We start from the raw sequence: 15,137 nt of genomic DNA on the forward strand, positions 1-15,137 counted from the left end.
ATATTGTCACTATAATTATAGGAAAATCACTATCAAGCATATGCATGTGCTCCATTATCTCCCTTTCTCTTCATTATCATGGCAAGATCTCTAGGCAAGTCCATTTCTCATGCTAGGAATGTAGGAAATGTAAAAGGTATCTCAATTACCAATGAGTTAGAATCAACCACTCATTAGCAATTTGTTGATGATACCATGCTCTATGGTAAAAGAACTCTAAACAAAGTGCAAACAATATACTTTGGCTTCAGGAAAAGAAATTAATCTAGATAAATCAAAAATATTTTTCTTTAATACCCCTCTGAGTTTGGAAGTCCAAACATTCCAAATTCTTAACTTTAATAAAGGGAGTTTTTCATGTAAATATTTGGGTTTTTCATTGAATATTAGGAGCCATTCTTCTAAACTATGGGATGTGACCATTGAGAAAATAAAGAGGAAAATTGAGTCATAGAAAGCTAAATGGCTTTATGTAGCAGGTAGAGCCACCATGGTTGAATGGGTTTTATCAACCCAACCCATCCACCAATTATCTTCTATTGATCTCCCACCTTGTAAGTCACACAAAATAAATAAAATCCTAAGCACCTTCTTCTAGAAAGGGTTTTAAAAAAAATGTCCTTATAGTGTCTTAGGATAAAGTATGTAGACCAAAAAAACCTTGGAGGGGTTGGGATTAAGAATATCAAACTTCAAGGGAAATCTTTAAGAGCTAAGTTAGTATGGAGATTGTTAAGAAACCCTCATCTTAAATGGGATAAGATTTTGTTTCATATATATCTTGTTAATTATGATCCTATCAACCTTTTTAGGGAAATTAAATCCCCCAAAAGTTCATGGATTCAAAATTTCATGATGGACTGTAGATCTCTTATTCAAAACAAGTTGACCTAGAACTTGGGAGATAGTAATGAGGCCCTCTTTTGGAAAGATTCATGGGGTGACTTTAAAGTTCTAGATAAGGAATACATTTTGTCTCATTCCAAAATATCTTAGATTCCCAATAGGGACTCAAAGTTAAAGACTACATAGAATTTGAATCAGAGGGGTATAGATGGCAATGGAAGGACTTTGGGAGTATGAGTTGTTGGAAGCATGAATTTCGATGATATTCTTATGGGGTAGTATTGTAGAAACATGATTAGATCATTATTTTGATGATATGTTACATTCATGACTGTGTTTGTCATTGATGTCAATGTAGCATTTTTTTATGACCTATCTGACAAAAAAACAACAGTAAAGAGCAAGTTGGTACGAATAGATCGTTGAGTATTTTCACTAGCAAGGTTAGTGGGAGATACTACTAAGTGTCTAGCATATGGAGCTAACCTCGGGTGTCAAAAGATATTAACTCTGGAAGAAGTTATGCAAGTTTTGGTGAAGACTATTCTGAGATAGAGTTTACAGAAGCATGTTCTGGGAAACTTGTTATATCTCTTAGCAGAGTTGTTATTCTAAGAAGCAAGGTTAAAGGAGTATACAAGAAATGTTGGAGATGATGTTTCTAAGATCACTCAACATAATATTACACGTACACAAAGTTATTCAAGTTACAAGGCAAAAAATTGATATTATCATTAATTATAACGTGTTCTTAATGAGTTACTATAATAATTAATTAAGAAGGTGTATTAGCCAACTCAAGGGAATTATTTTATGACTCGGTATAAAGGAAGGAAATTTTCCTTGTTATGTATTAAGAAAAGAAGAAAGCATGAAGAGTAGAATAGAAGAGAAACAAGTTAATATGCGACGATAAGAAGAGCAAAGCGAAGTTGGAGAAAATTTTGTTGTCAAGGTTTGATATTTGGATCTAAGGTTTGTGACCTTGTCTACAAGGTATGACAGTGATCAAGGTCTGGTTGAATAGTTGAGAGATCAGTTGGATAGTGAAGTTTAGTGGTCTTGCCCCAGAAGTTGTTTGGACAGTGGGTCCTTTTGCCTTCCAAAACTCCTAATAGGGTTGGCACAACTCCTAACAGGGTTGGAATCTCGTAACAAGGATTCAAAGTCTAGTAACATGGACTCTTATGTACTAAATGTATTTATAGACTCCTAATAAGGTCCATCCTCTAACAAGGAATATATATATATATATCAGTATATCTTTGTGGGAATCATTCCCACTAGGGTTTTCCCTCTGATCAAGGGTTTCCATAGTTAACAAATCTAGCATAATTGTATATGTGCATCTTGTTATAGTTACTATTTATTTTTATTGAATGGTTAAGATTAATTAAGGTTGATAAATGTTTTAATTGGATAATTGATTCATCCCCCCCACCCCCCCTTAGTTATCTTGGTGGACTATTGTTTCTAACAATTGGTATCAGAGCAGTAGGTCCTTAAAGGATAAGCTTAATAGCTATAGGAGATTAGTGGCAAGTTATTTCAGAAAAGATAGTCCTAAGTTTGATGGAGGAAATTTTGACACCTAGAAGATGGAGCTTCTTGGTAAGAAATCAAAATTGTATACAAATTTGAGCACTGTGTTTCTAGATAGAGGCACAAGTAAAGATAGAACAAGATCTGAAGAAGACATGAAAATCAAAGAAGGTATTGATCTGCTTATGAAAAGAGAGAAAGAAGGTATGGAATTTTTACTTGTTGGATATGTAAAGAGTTTGGTCATTTTTCATCTACATGCCCTAAGAAAGTAAGAAAGACTAGAAAGAGTTCACTTTTTGATGAAGATGAAGAATTTAAATAAAGTATGGAAAGATTCTTGAATGACCATGATGTTAAAGATAATGAGCCAAAATTGATTAGGGAAAAGAAAGGAGTATAACATATAGCTTTGGTAACTATTATTGATGATGATGAAAAAGAGAATAATTCTGGAATTAATAGACAAAATGATGAAATATTCTTTGAGACTAACAATGATTTATAAAATGAAGGTGAGAAAAGGTAGGAACAAAGTTCGAAACCTAGAATTGAGCTCAAATTTGAGATAACAACTCCTACCTCTGGTAAGAATATGACAAAGAATCATCCACCAGAGAAGATCATCGGTAGCAGAGATAAAGGTGTGATGAAAAGAAGCAGAATCAATGAAGAACTATGTCTGATATCTCAAGTAGAACCAAAGAATGCAGATGAGGCATGCGAAGATGACTATTGGAAGCAAGCTATGAAAGAAGAATTAGATTAGATAGTGAAGAATAAAACATGGGAATTGGTCCCAAGACTAGTATCTACAAGAATGTGATAGGAACAAAATGGGTATTCAGGAACAAGATGAATGAACAAGGTGAAGTTGTAAGGAACAAAGCAAGATTGGTATGTAAAGGTTACTCACAACAAGAAGGAATAGACTATGAAGAAACCTATGCTCCAATGGAAAGAATTGAAGCAATAAGATTATTCTTAGCCTATGTAGCACATAAGAAATTAAAAGTGTATTAGATGGATGTCAAGTCAGCATTTCTGAATGAAGAACTTGAAGAAGAGGTATACATAGAATAGCCTAAAGGTTTTCCTCTAACAAATGACAAGGACATGGTATGTAGATTAAAGAAAGCATTGTATGGCTTGAAACAAGCCCCAAAACCTGGTATGCAAGGTTGGACAAGCATTTGACAAAACTTAGATTTAGCAAAGTATGGTAGACAATAATGTATACTGGAAAGAAATAGATGATGGAATAATTTTGGTAATATTTGTTGATGATATCATATTTGGAGGAGATGATAATGAAAGTGGCAAGTTTGTAGAAGAAATGAAGAAGGAATTTGAAATGAGTATGATAGGGGAAATGAAATGCTTCCTAAGATTATAGGTTGTGCAGGATAAAAAAGGAATCTTTATTTCTGAGACTAAGTATTTGAAAGATCTATTGAAAAGGTTTGGTTTGGAAACATGTAAACCAATTGGAACACCTATGATAACTAGACACAAGTTATCTACAAAGGATGAGACACCTACTATTGAGCAGAAGAAGTATAGATCTATAATTAGAGGATTGTAATATCTGAATCATATAAGGTTGGATATAGTGAATGCAATTGGAATTGTTGCAAGATTTCAAGTTGATCCTAAAGAAGCATATTATGCAGCAGTTAAAAGGATATTTAGATATTTGAAGGGAACACCAGAGTTCATATTGTGGTATGAAAGATCTAATGATTTCACTTTATATGCTTATACTGATGCTGATTGGGCAAGCAGTATAGATGACAAAAAAATCACTAGTGGTGGAGCATTTTTTCTTGAAGGAAGATTGGTCTCTTGGTTAAGAAAGAAGCAAGATTATATCTCAAAGAGTACAATAGAGGTAGAATATGTTGCAGCAGAAAAAAATTGTAATCAAGTTGTTTGGATGAAGCAGATGTTGAAGGATATAAGGATAGAATTCAGTGAACCTATTTTCATGCATTGTGGTAACACAAGCACAATGAATATGTATAAGAATTCAGTGTTGCATTCTAAGACTAAGCACGTTTCTATCAAATATCACATGTTGAGGGAGAAAGTTGCAAAAAAGAAAATCAGATTGGAGTATGTAAACACCAAAGAGAAGATTGCAGATATTTTCACCAAGCCTCTTCCCAAAGAGACTTTTGAGTATTTGTGAGGTATGCTAGGGGTTATGCCCCTACCTACATTAGAGTAGATGATGCAAGAGTGCATCAGTCCAGTGATATAGAGCACTATTGTTCATCTAGACTGAATGTTGATGCTTCATATATGGGGAGGTATTCGTGATGGACAGAGTCATCTAGGACTCTTGATAGATGTTGTTTTGAATAGTGTCTTTGGACACTTGAGTAGGTCAAAGACACTTGTTGCAATGATAGATGATTGTTGAAATCTTTGACATTGATGTTAATGGGAGAGAGATAACAACATAAAATATTTTGATATAGAGCACATTAAGGTATATTAATGGGGAGAAGTGTGTATGATTGATGAAGAGGATTTGAAAAGAAAGGACAATAGTCTTTAACAATTGGTATTCTTGGAACTAAATGTTTTTCATCTATGTTGCCATCAATGCCAAAGGGGGAGATTGTTGGAAGCATGAATTCTAATGATATTCCTATGGGGGAGTATTGTAGAAACATGATTAAATCATTATTTTGATGATATGTTACATTCATGACTATGTTTGTCATTGATGTCAATGTAGCAGTTTTCTGTGGTATCTGACAAAAGAACAACAGTAAAGATCAAGTTGGTACGAACATATTGTTGAGTATTTTCACTAGCGAGGTTAATGGGAGATACTACTCAGTGTAGCATATGTAGCTAACTTCAAAAGATATTAAGTTTGGAAGAAGTTATGCAAGTTTTGGTGAAGATTGTTCTGAGATAGAGTTTATAGAAGCATGTTCTGGTAAACTTTTTATATCTCTTAGTAGAGTTGTTACTCTAAGAAGCAAGGTTAAAGGCGTATAGAAGACATGTTGGAGATGACATAGCTAAGCTCCCTCATCATAATATTACATGTATGGAAAGTTATTCAAGTTACAAGGTGATAGATTGATGTTATCGATAAGTATAATGTGTTCTTAATGAGGTCCTATAATAACTAATTGAGAAGGTGTATTAGTTGACTCAAGGGAATTGTTTTATGGGCTTGATATAAAGGAAGGGCATTTTCCTTTTTTATGTATTAATAAAAGAAGAAAACACGAAGATTAGAATAGAAGAGAAACAAATTTATATGCAAGGATAAGTAGAGCAAAGGGAAGTTGGAGAAAATTGTGTTGCCGAGGTTTTATTTTAAGATCTGAGGCTTGATATTTGGATCTGAGGTTTGTGACCTAGTCTACAAGGTCTGATAGTGATTGGTCTAATTGATAGGATAGAGGAAAGAGGATAAAGCACAATACAAACAATTATTCTGCAAGGAATAGTTGAGAGATTAGTTGGACAGTGAAGTTCAATGGTCTTGCCCCAGAATTTGTTTGGACAGTGGGTCCTTCTACCTTCCACAACTCCTAACAGGGTTGGCACAACTCCTAATAGGGTTGGAATCTCCTAACATGGATTCAAAGTCTCCTAACAGAGACTCTTATGTATTGAATGTGTTTATAGACTCCTAACAAGATCCATCCTCTAACAAGGAATATATATATATATATATATATATATATATATATATATATATATATATATATATATATATATATCTTTGTGGGCATCATTCCCACTGGGGTCTTTCCTCCGATTAAGGATTTCCCTAGTTAACAAATATGGTGTAATTATGTGTGTATCTTGTTATGGTTTTTGTTTTCTTTGATTGAATGGTTAAGATTAATTAAAGTTGATAAATGTTTTAATTGGATAATTGATTCACCACCCCCTCCCCCCCCCTCCCCCCCCCAAGTTATCTTGGTGGACTATTATTTCTAATATGAATGTCCCTAATAGGGAAAAGGAAATCCTTACGAAATTATTAAAAGTAAGAAAATTGTCCTTCAAGGGAGGTAAAAATCATTTAATATGGTATGGGTGTCAAAGTGGAGAATACAAGTGCATAATGGGATACAAGATATTATTTTTAAATTTGGAAAGTACTCGAGATAAAATCCCTATGAGATTGTGTTGGACTAAGGCTTGTCTCCCTAAGGTATTTTAACATGGTTAGTCCTCCAAAACAAAGTGTTAACTACTGACTAATTCAAGAAAATGGGTTATTTTTTCCATAGTAGATGCTTTATCTACGAGAGGGAGGAGAAATCCTTGGATCATCTTCTTCTTTCCCATTTTCAAATTAGTGTTGGAAATGGATATGCTCCCAATTAGGAGGTATCTCTTCCTTTCCTAGTTCAATTAGCGAGAATCTTTCAGCTTGGACCCTCCTCAGAAGTAACATCTTTAATAGTTTATAGATCTCTAGGCCATCTATAGTTCTATGGGAGATATGGAAGGACTGCAATAGAAGGATTTTCAAGTTAAGAAAATGGATATTAGGCAATTTATAAATAAAATTAAAGCCTCGGTCATTGAATTAACTGATAATAGAATGGATAAGATTAACCCAACAATGACAATAATATTGAATTGGGATGAAAAGATGTGAGGGCATTGGATAGGATTGAAGATCCCTCCTTTATATGGTTGGGATCTACTCTAACTAGTGAAAAGAGGAAGGAATTTCATTAGAAGCCTCCAAAAAAGGGTTGGTTCAAACATAACTTTAATGGTACTTCGAGAGGTAATCTAGGTAAAACAAACATCAGATGCATCATTCACAACGATGAAGGGAGGGAGATAGCAATATTGCTAAAGGCATCAGAGAAGCTTCTAATAATTGGCAAAACTCATGGCCTTAGTACAAGGATTATCCCTATGTAAAACAATGGGGGTAAAAAGGGTAGAGATTGAAGGAGACCCTGCAATCATTATTAATTCCCTATAGAAAGGTTCCCTAACCATTTCGAGAATATATTCCATTATATCAAGGGCCCATAACATTTGTTGATCCCTTGATAGAATTATCATTAACCAAATTTATAAAGAAGGCAATCAAAGGGTTAATGAATTAGAAAACATAGGGATAGATGGCACATTAATTTAATTTTCCTTTTTTTCCTCATGCATGTTCATCTTCCTCTACACAATGACTGCTAGTTGTTTCATTGTGCAAGATAAAGTTGGTGCATGGAAAATGACCCAAACATTAATTTGGAAATTGTAGATATTTTGGATAGTCTTTGTTCAAATCTAGGAGATAGAACCCCATTCTCCCCACTTTAGACCGTTGATTTAATCTTCCATTTTTGTAATTCAATGTTATTTATAATTGCTTAACTATTAAATCTTAACTATGAGACACAAATAGACCAAAAATTGTAACCTTTTTCAATTACAAATAATGTCAATATAAGTGAGCATTTTCCATGTATGTTACTTAATATATTCCTTTGTTAATATTTCTACTAAATCTTATTATTTGAGAGGTCCCATTTAAAGCTACCAAGATATCCTAGTTTTTGTTCTCGTTAATGATGGGATTAAATAGTATTTTGCTAGTTGGTATGAGTTGTTTGAATGCAAATTTCAGAATAAATAGTTATTAGATAGAGACTATGAGCAAAGCACAAGAAAAGTTAATTAAACAATTCTCCATCCCCTTTCTATAGTTGGAGGCTAATTAAGATTAATAACAATTTATTTCATAATGTAAGCAAAAGAAGCTCTCCAATTACCATAAATCAAAGACCCCTGACCATTTACTTATCAAATATAAATAAATTATACTTAAATTCATTATTTATCTTTTACCAGGAAAACATACTATACTTTTAACTAACTAAACCTTCTCATTTTAATTTTTAAAAATAATTTAAAAAATAAAATTATATTCAATAAGTTAGATATATGTGTGTTTACATTTATATGTATATATACATATATAAACTTGAATCCTTAAAAGAATGCAAGTACTAATCATATAAAAGTAACTAACTAAACCTTTTCATTTTAATTTTGAAAATATTAAAAAAATTAATAAGTTAGAATTATAATTTTATATATGTAATACTTGAATCCTTCAAGAGTGCAAGTACTAATTATATAAGAGCAATTCAGAATATGGCTATAGTTTTTAATTTTTTGGTTGATTACAAACTCAACCTTAAGAGCTTAGATGAGTGTAACCCAATCTTTTAACTTAACAATCCCTTCCCATCTGCTTCGTCCAAATAAAGAAAGTCGTGGATGCTTAAATTCGAAGTGTTCCCTAGTAGAAGTTCCATCGTATGGAACAAACAGATTTCCATCCACAGCAGCTTTCAGCGCAAGAATGAGAGCTTCCAAACAGAGTACACATCCATCAAAGCAAACCAGGAAGACTTGTTACAGTCGGAAATGGTCTAGTAGACATTCATACAAAATGTGGAAGCATGCGAACTGACAGAATGCCTGAAAGAAGCATAAATGAGGTATGTGAACTGTTTGACATAATGCCTGAAATAAATGTGGTTTCATGGATATGCACAAAACACGTCTGATGAAAAAACATTTAAATACTTTCAAGCAAATGCGATTACCAGGTTCAAAGCTCTGTCAACATTGTCTAGCCTGTGCTAGAATGGGGGCTTTGAAATAGGGTATCGATGTACATCACAAGATAAATAGTAGATAAAAGTTTTGCTAGTTGGTGTAGGTGTAATTGCCCAAAATGTGAAAGCTTAGACAAGACACTGAACTGTTTGACAGAATGCCTCAGAGAAATATGGCCTCATGGACCCTGATTACGGGAAAGGCTATTGAAATCTCCAATGTGATTATCAGCTCTATAGCTTTGCCAGCATCAGCATCCTCCCAGAGTGTGCTACGAATGGGTTTTGTAGGTATGGCTGTAGACATCTAGGGAAACAATGCAATAGTTGTTTAGGTTAACTTTGTGTATCTATAGTTCTTAAATTGTATATCAAAATTTGTAGAGATATTTTTCGTGAGTGAAGAGCTTAAAGCTAATCTTTTGACTTTTCCACATTTCTCCTTATTTACGGAGCTCTTTGTAAGGTGGTCTCCTAAGACCTACCAATAGCAGCTCACCCAAAAAATAGTAGTTTCTGTACAAATGGACCAATCAGCAACAAGAAAGGCTATTAGTATGTGCCATCATTTTTTGGGGTTTTTTATTCGTAATGCTCAAATAGATGTGTGCGAATTGTGGATAAATATTCATAAGATTTTTTAATCATAGATTCTTAAGTTAAAATTCATTGTGCCAATTACTAGAGAATATCTGAGATTAAGAGAATTGAAAGTTTGTCAAGATGAGGTAGTAAGTTTAAGTTGAAATTAAAGAAATAATTATCTAGTCAATGTTGATTGTGTGTGGGGATTTTTGGTGCTATTAAATCTTAATTATTCATGTTCAAGTTAGAAATATAATTTTAAAATAAATAGTTTTTATTCATATTTATATAAGCATTGTTCTTATCTTTTGCATTATTCTTCTTTGTTATTTATTGATAATTATTTTTTCTACTCTTATTTTATTAGTTCTTATTTCTCATTCATTTCAGACATCTTCCATTTTCATGTTTCTCATATATCATTTCTTTTTTAAAATTTAGAAAAATTTCTTTAAGATTAAATTAACATGATAATTTAGTACAAAATCACGAGACTCATTTAACCACCTCCTATAACATATCCTAGAACTCCCTCTACTATTAAATCGTCCTTCCCTATTTATTTGCATAGCATTATGTATGGTTTCTTACCAGTGTATTAGATAGAGTTGCATATATATATATATATATATATACTCTAATTCTTTTTCATATTAATTAGTAGTTGGATCTCTTGAAATTGTCTGGCCTTTCTAGCTTTTGTGAAACATGCACAGAAAGGAATGAGCTAGAATATCTCACTTGCAGGAATCCACCACTCCTAAGACACAGGTCACAAAAGAAAAGACAAACCCCCCAAAAAAAAAGCACGATTGTCTTTGAAAGGTGACACTACAATGTACTACACAAAGTCAGGTAAACAGCTGGTATACTGTCAGTGACCCCCAAATTTCAATTCAGTTCACCTTAGTTACTATGCCCTGCACACACACATGAACTTGACTTTTGTTGAGTCTTATTTGTTCTATGGATGATGATATTAAAACAGACCAACTAGTTGGTCTTCCTTCCCACACACCATTGTTTTCCAATCAGAAGTCATTTCCTGTCATACATCTTCACAAGAATAATATAGAATAACAACAATAAGAATGATTTGTTCTGTAAATATATCAAATATCATATATTAAGACTTGATTTCTAAGTTAAAAGTACTAAATTGTCAAAATTAACTTACTTTTTTCAAACTTTATTGTCTTTTATACTGTTTAAGAGTAGCCATGCTGCTGCAACATCTCCAACCTTGAGGCCTTTCCATGGACACATCAGAACTCACTTATGTATTCAATATGCTTTATTTCTTTAATGGCAGAGACAAATCTAAATTATAAGTGAATTTATGAATTGAGAAGTGGAGCGTTCACTACTGAACAATGTTTCCATCACTATTAACAGGGTTATAATACAACAGAATCCTAATAAGAGCAATCTGAATTACACAGCCAAAGTCATATAACAGAAGGAATATGAGCCTATGGGATGGTGGGCTCGGAGAAGATTTGGTTCTACATTCAAACTCATGCATATAGGTTTATAGCTTAAGTTTTTAAATAAATTTAAATTTATTTTCTCATATTCGTTATGATTTATCACTACGTTTTATATTCATTATGATTTATCATTATGACTACTTATTGTTGATTATCCGACCGTGGATTATGGAGTGTAATGATCGAGAAAACAAAACACATCTACATGACATATTTTGGGTTTGTCTTTAAGCTTCACGTGTCTACATGTGAACAAAATAAGCAATGTTTTTAACCTGATTCGCTCAAGGAGGTTTGGCTACACCCTTCACCCAAAAAATTTAACAATTCTAAGTTCATCTGCCCTTCTGTAGAACTTACTGATTCAGAGAAACCTTATTTAATGTTGTTTTTAAGTGAAACAAAGACAAATAAACATAACAAGATATTCTGAACTGGCATTTTATAAAATTGTTGTCCCTGTGACAGTACTGAAAAAGATCATAAATTACATTAACAGGATGAAATCTTACACTTCAATAATTCAGGGCTTGAGCCTTTGAGGACATCAAAGACTTACTTAAGGTTTAGTGTTTCCTTTATCTCTTTGTTATCTTTTAATCTTCCACCAAGGTCCAGAGATTTATCATACATCACTTCCATAAGCGATTGTATGTGAGATTTACCCATATACATAGATCAGACTAAAAACCTCTTATCCCAGTCTACACATTAACAAAATTTTCAGACCAAGAGAGTTTGCGCCTTCATCTTACTAAACAATCCGCACTGTATTTATTTACAAAATTAGCCCTATATAAACAAGTCATTTCATTGGGTTTTATATAAAGCTGATTTGTAGGGTTCAGACTGTTGAAGAATGAACCACATTACACGAACATCCTCGTACTCACAAGAGGAAAAATCTTTGTTGAGCGCCCATATTCCTGGAGTTGAATTCACTGCAACAAACCCAAATCATATTACAACTATAAAAATCAGATTTGCATGTAGATAAAAACAGAAAAAACGGTAATAGTTTGTTTAGGAGAATAATTTACCCTTTTCATAGCGTCTGAATAGCTTGTGGAAAACATAATCCAGAGCTTTAAATATGGGACTACTGATTATTCTACACAAGCCCATTTTCCTTCCTTTCCCTTCACCAACAGCCATCATGGGAAATTCAAAGATTGGTTGTTAAATTATTTATTGTTGATTTCTTGGCATCTGATCATTAAATAGTTGAAACATCGACGTAAGTTTTCTGCTTGTGTGAGACGCTAACCTAAAATTGTAGTGCAAGCTTGTATTAATGGTCCACTGAATTCACCTAGTTTAGGCTTTGGGTAGCCTTGCTTACCACTACCGCTAGTTAAGAGAACAATAGTTGCAATAGTGTTTTGATGGTAGAATTTTTTGTGGTGTCTAGACTAGTAGTGGTTTTTAATGCAAAGCCTAGGCGGTGCTTCTTACACACTATGTAGTATAGTTCCTAACTAAAAAATTATAAATCTAATATTGTAATTTTTAAAATCATATTAATTAATTTAATTTAATTAATTGGAAAATTTATTATGTATGTTAAAAAATAAATGTAAGAAGTAGAAAATGTTGTAGAGGTAAGTTTCAATTAAATTATTGAAAGAGGTGAGGTACATATTAGGTTTGACTTTAGTGGATTTGGCTTACTAATCACTTATATTATTGAAAGAGTTGGTTGTTGGCATAGTCTTTTATGGACTTATTAGAGGGAAAGGAATATAATGGGTTTGTGAAGAATAATGAGTAATCCTATGGAAAAAGCTTTGGACTATATTTTCTTACATGATACTTAATTGGTAGTTCTTATTTACACAATTTTATACCATACATTTACCTAAAGGTGCTATAGTTTGAGTAGTGAATGGACAAAAAAAAGTATGAACCTTTCCACCAAGATTTTTCTAAAATGGCTATACCAAAGAAAATATAGCACAAAATACTTTCTTGACAAGGCTAGGGATATTTGTGTCTATATATGGTCATTAAATAAAACCTTTAAGTCTTCTTACATTTTTCTAGTATAAGCAAAGTTGCAACTCTCATAAAGTTTCAAATGATTATTATGTATATTTTAAATTTGTTTCTATCATATCTATGCTCTCTAGTTTTACTATAATTGTGGATATATTAGATGGATTATAATATATGATAATCCCTAGCTCACCATGTTGTCCCTTAGATCTTTTCTAAAACTAACGAAAATCAAAAGAATTTGATTAGCATGTAAGTTCATGAAGACACTTTTGTCAATGTTTTGTAAGAAAGGTGAAAACATATATAGCTTAGCCTTTGTGAAATGAGGTATAGCCTATCAAAAATATGAATTAACAAGTCATTGTTGGCCCAATTACAACAAAGTTTAACCACTTATTGTTGTATGTGTTGGTTGTGTTAAAAGTGTACATTACCACAAAATAAAATATGCAATATTGTAGGGATTTTATCTTACCTTATGTTTGATACATTATCCCCGAACTATGGTATTTTATTTTTATCAATGTTTGGTATCGAGTTACTCACAATCATGGTTGTTACCTTATCCAATGGTTTCACTATTATATCTTTATAACCAATTAGCATATATGCATGACATGATGCATTGTTTCTTGCATGTGTATTATAAAAATATTGCACATGGTTTACTATGCTATTTATCATATATGGATTAAACAAACATGTTACGTGTGTTGGAGAAAACAAGATCAAAGCATTTCACAAACAAGAACTTGCACAAATAATATCATCATAAAAAACTAATTTAAATTTTGCAAAGGACCCTTGCATAAAAAGGTAAGAACGAGGATGTGAGAAGGTAGGAACAAAAATTTGACTACCCCTCCAAATGTGATACATATGTGGGTGCACTTGAAATGAAATTAAAAATGCCTTTGTAAGCATAGTGTGAAAACAACCATGAAGGATATTAAGTAATTGAGTAATAAAACTTCTCGACTAATATGTGATCATACCTAGTGACTCAAGGAGAATTTTGAACACTAAAATATGAGTGGTGACAATTAGACTTTATAAGGTACTTATGTAGACTAATGGTCTCTTGCAAATGGAGACAACCTATTGGAAAAATCCTCTTTAAAAGAGATAAATCTAGACGAACAACAAAAACTCTTCAAAATATGTCATATAAAGATAGAAACATTGAGAACTCATGAAGCATATAGCTACTACAAATCGTGTTAGAGAAGAATAGTTTTGCTAGAGTCAACAAAGCTTCAAGGGAATATATAGGTCAAAGATAAGAGAGGCACAAAACTTTACATGAATAACCTTGTTGATATTGTAAATACTTAGTTGTATATGTGTGTGTGGCATAAAGGAAAAATGTTTATAAAGTTCAAAATCCATCAAGTAATATGATCAAAGAGACACAAATAATCTAAACAAGAGACCTGAGATTTAACACTTAAAAATATGCATATAGTGCTCAAAATAAGTATTAGAGTCTTGCAAATAATGATAAACTTAAAATGACATAGAGGGTTTCCTCCATTTCTCCACTAAAAGAAAGGAAGCATTAGCATAACTTTGTGATGGTACTCCCATAATGTTGACAAGGGATGGGTATTGGTTGATCGATTTTATTGTACAAGAACAAGGCACACATACACATGAGGCTATAATTCTAAATTCTATGTTGTCATAAGGAAGATGTGTTAGAGAATTAAAAAACATGTACACAACCTGGATGACACTTTATAATATAGTGTGCTTGTGCAAAAAGACAATATGATTGAATATATCCCAAAAGGAACACAACTAATTTCTTTATCGCATTGCATTTATAAATAAATGTGTTGTTGTAAACTTATTACAAGTTTCCAAAAAGGGATAGTTTTAATTTTAATGAACATGTGAGATGGGCAGAAGAATATATGGGTCACATGTTTTACAATCTTAAAAATTATGAACAAAAAGAAAATATAAACTCAACTCCCAAAAATAAGTAAATAAAATGGTAGAAAATATCACTCCCCCGAACAACAAAAAATAAATAAATCGTGAG

General features: G+C 32.5%; 2 long non-coding RNA genes across 3 annotated transcripts; one reads left to right on the top strand and one right to left on the bottom strand.

Moving 5' to 3' along the window:
• The first annotated feature begins 8,541 nt into the window (after positions 1–8,541).
• LOC149566957 (uncharacterized) lies at positions 8,542–9,686 on the top strand. Of its 2 annotated transcripts, none has more exons than XR_016361594.1 (2): positions 8,542–8,897; positions 9,175–9,686. It is a non-coding gene; the product is annotated as an uncharacterized LOC149566957 (long non-coding RNA). The 2 variants fall into 2 exon arrangements; XR_016361593.1 differs by having other exon boundaries at positions 9,185–9,686.
• Positions 9,687–11,563: 1,877 nt separating this feature from the next.
• Positions 11,564–12,393, bottom strand: LOC149566958 (uncharacterized). The gene is made up of 2 exons (XR_016361595.1): positions 12,133–12,393; positions 11,564–12,033 (listed from the first exon to the last, which is right to left on the bottom strand). It is a non-coding gene; the product is annotated as an uncharacterized LOC149566958 (long non-coding RNA).
• Between the last annotated feature and the right edge of the window lie 2,744 nt (positions 12,394–15,137).

This window comes from Cupressus sempervirens, chromosome 3, assembly GCF_028749045.1.
Source record: "Cupressus sempervirens isolate cs-2001-9-10 chromosome 3, ASM2874904v1, whole genome shotgun sequence".
NCBI classification, from domain to species: Eukaryota; Viridiplantae; Streptophyta; class Pinopsida; order Cupressales; family Cupressaceae; genus Cupressus; species Cupressus sempervirens.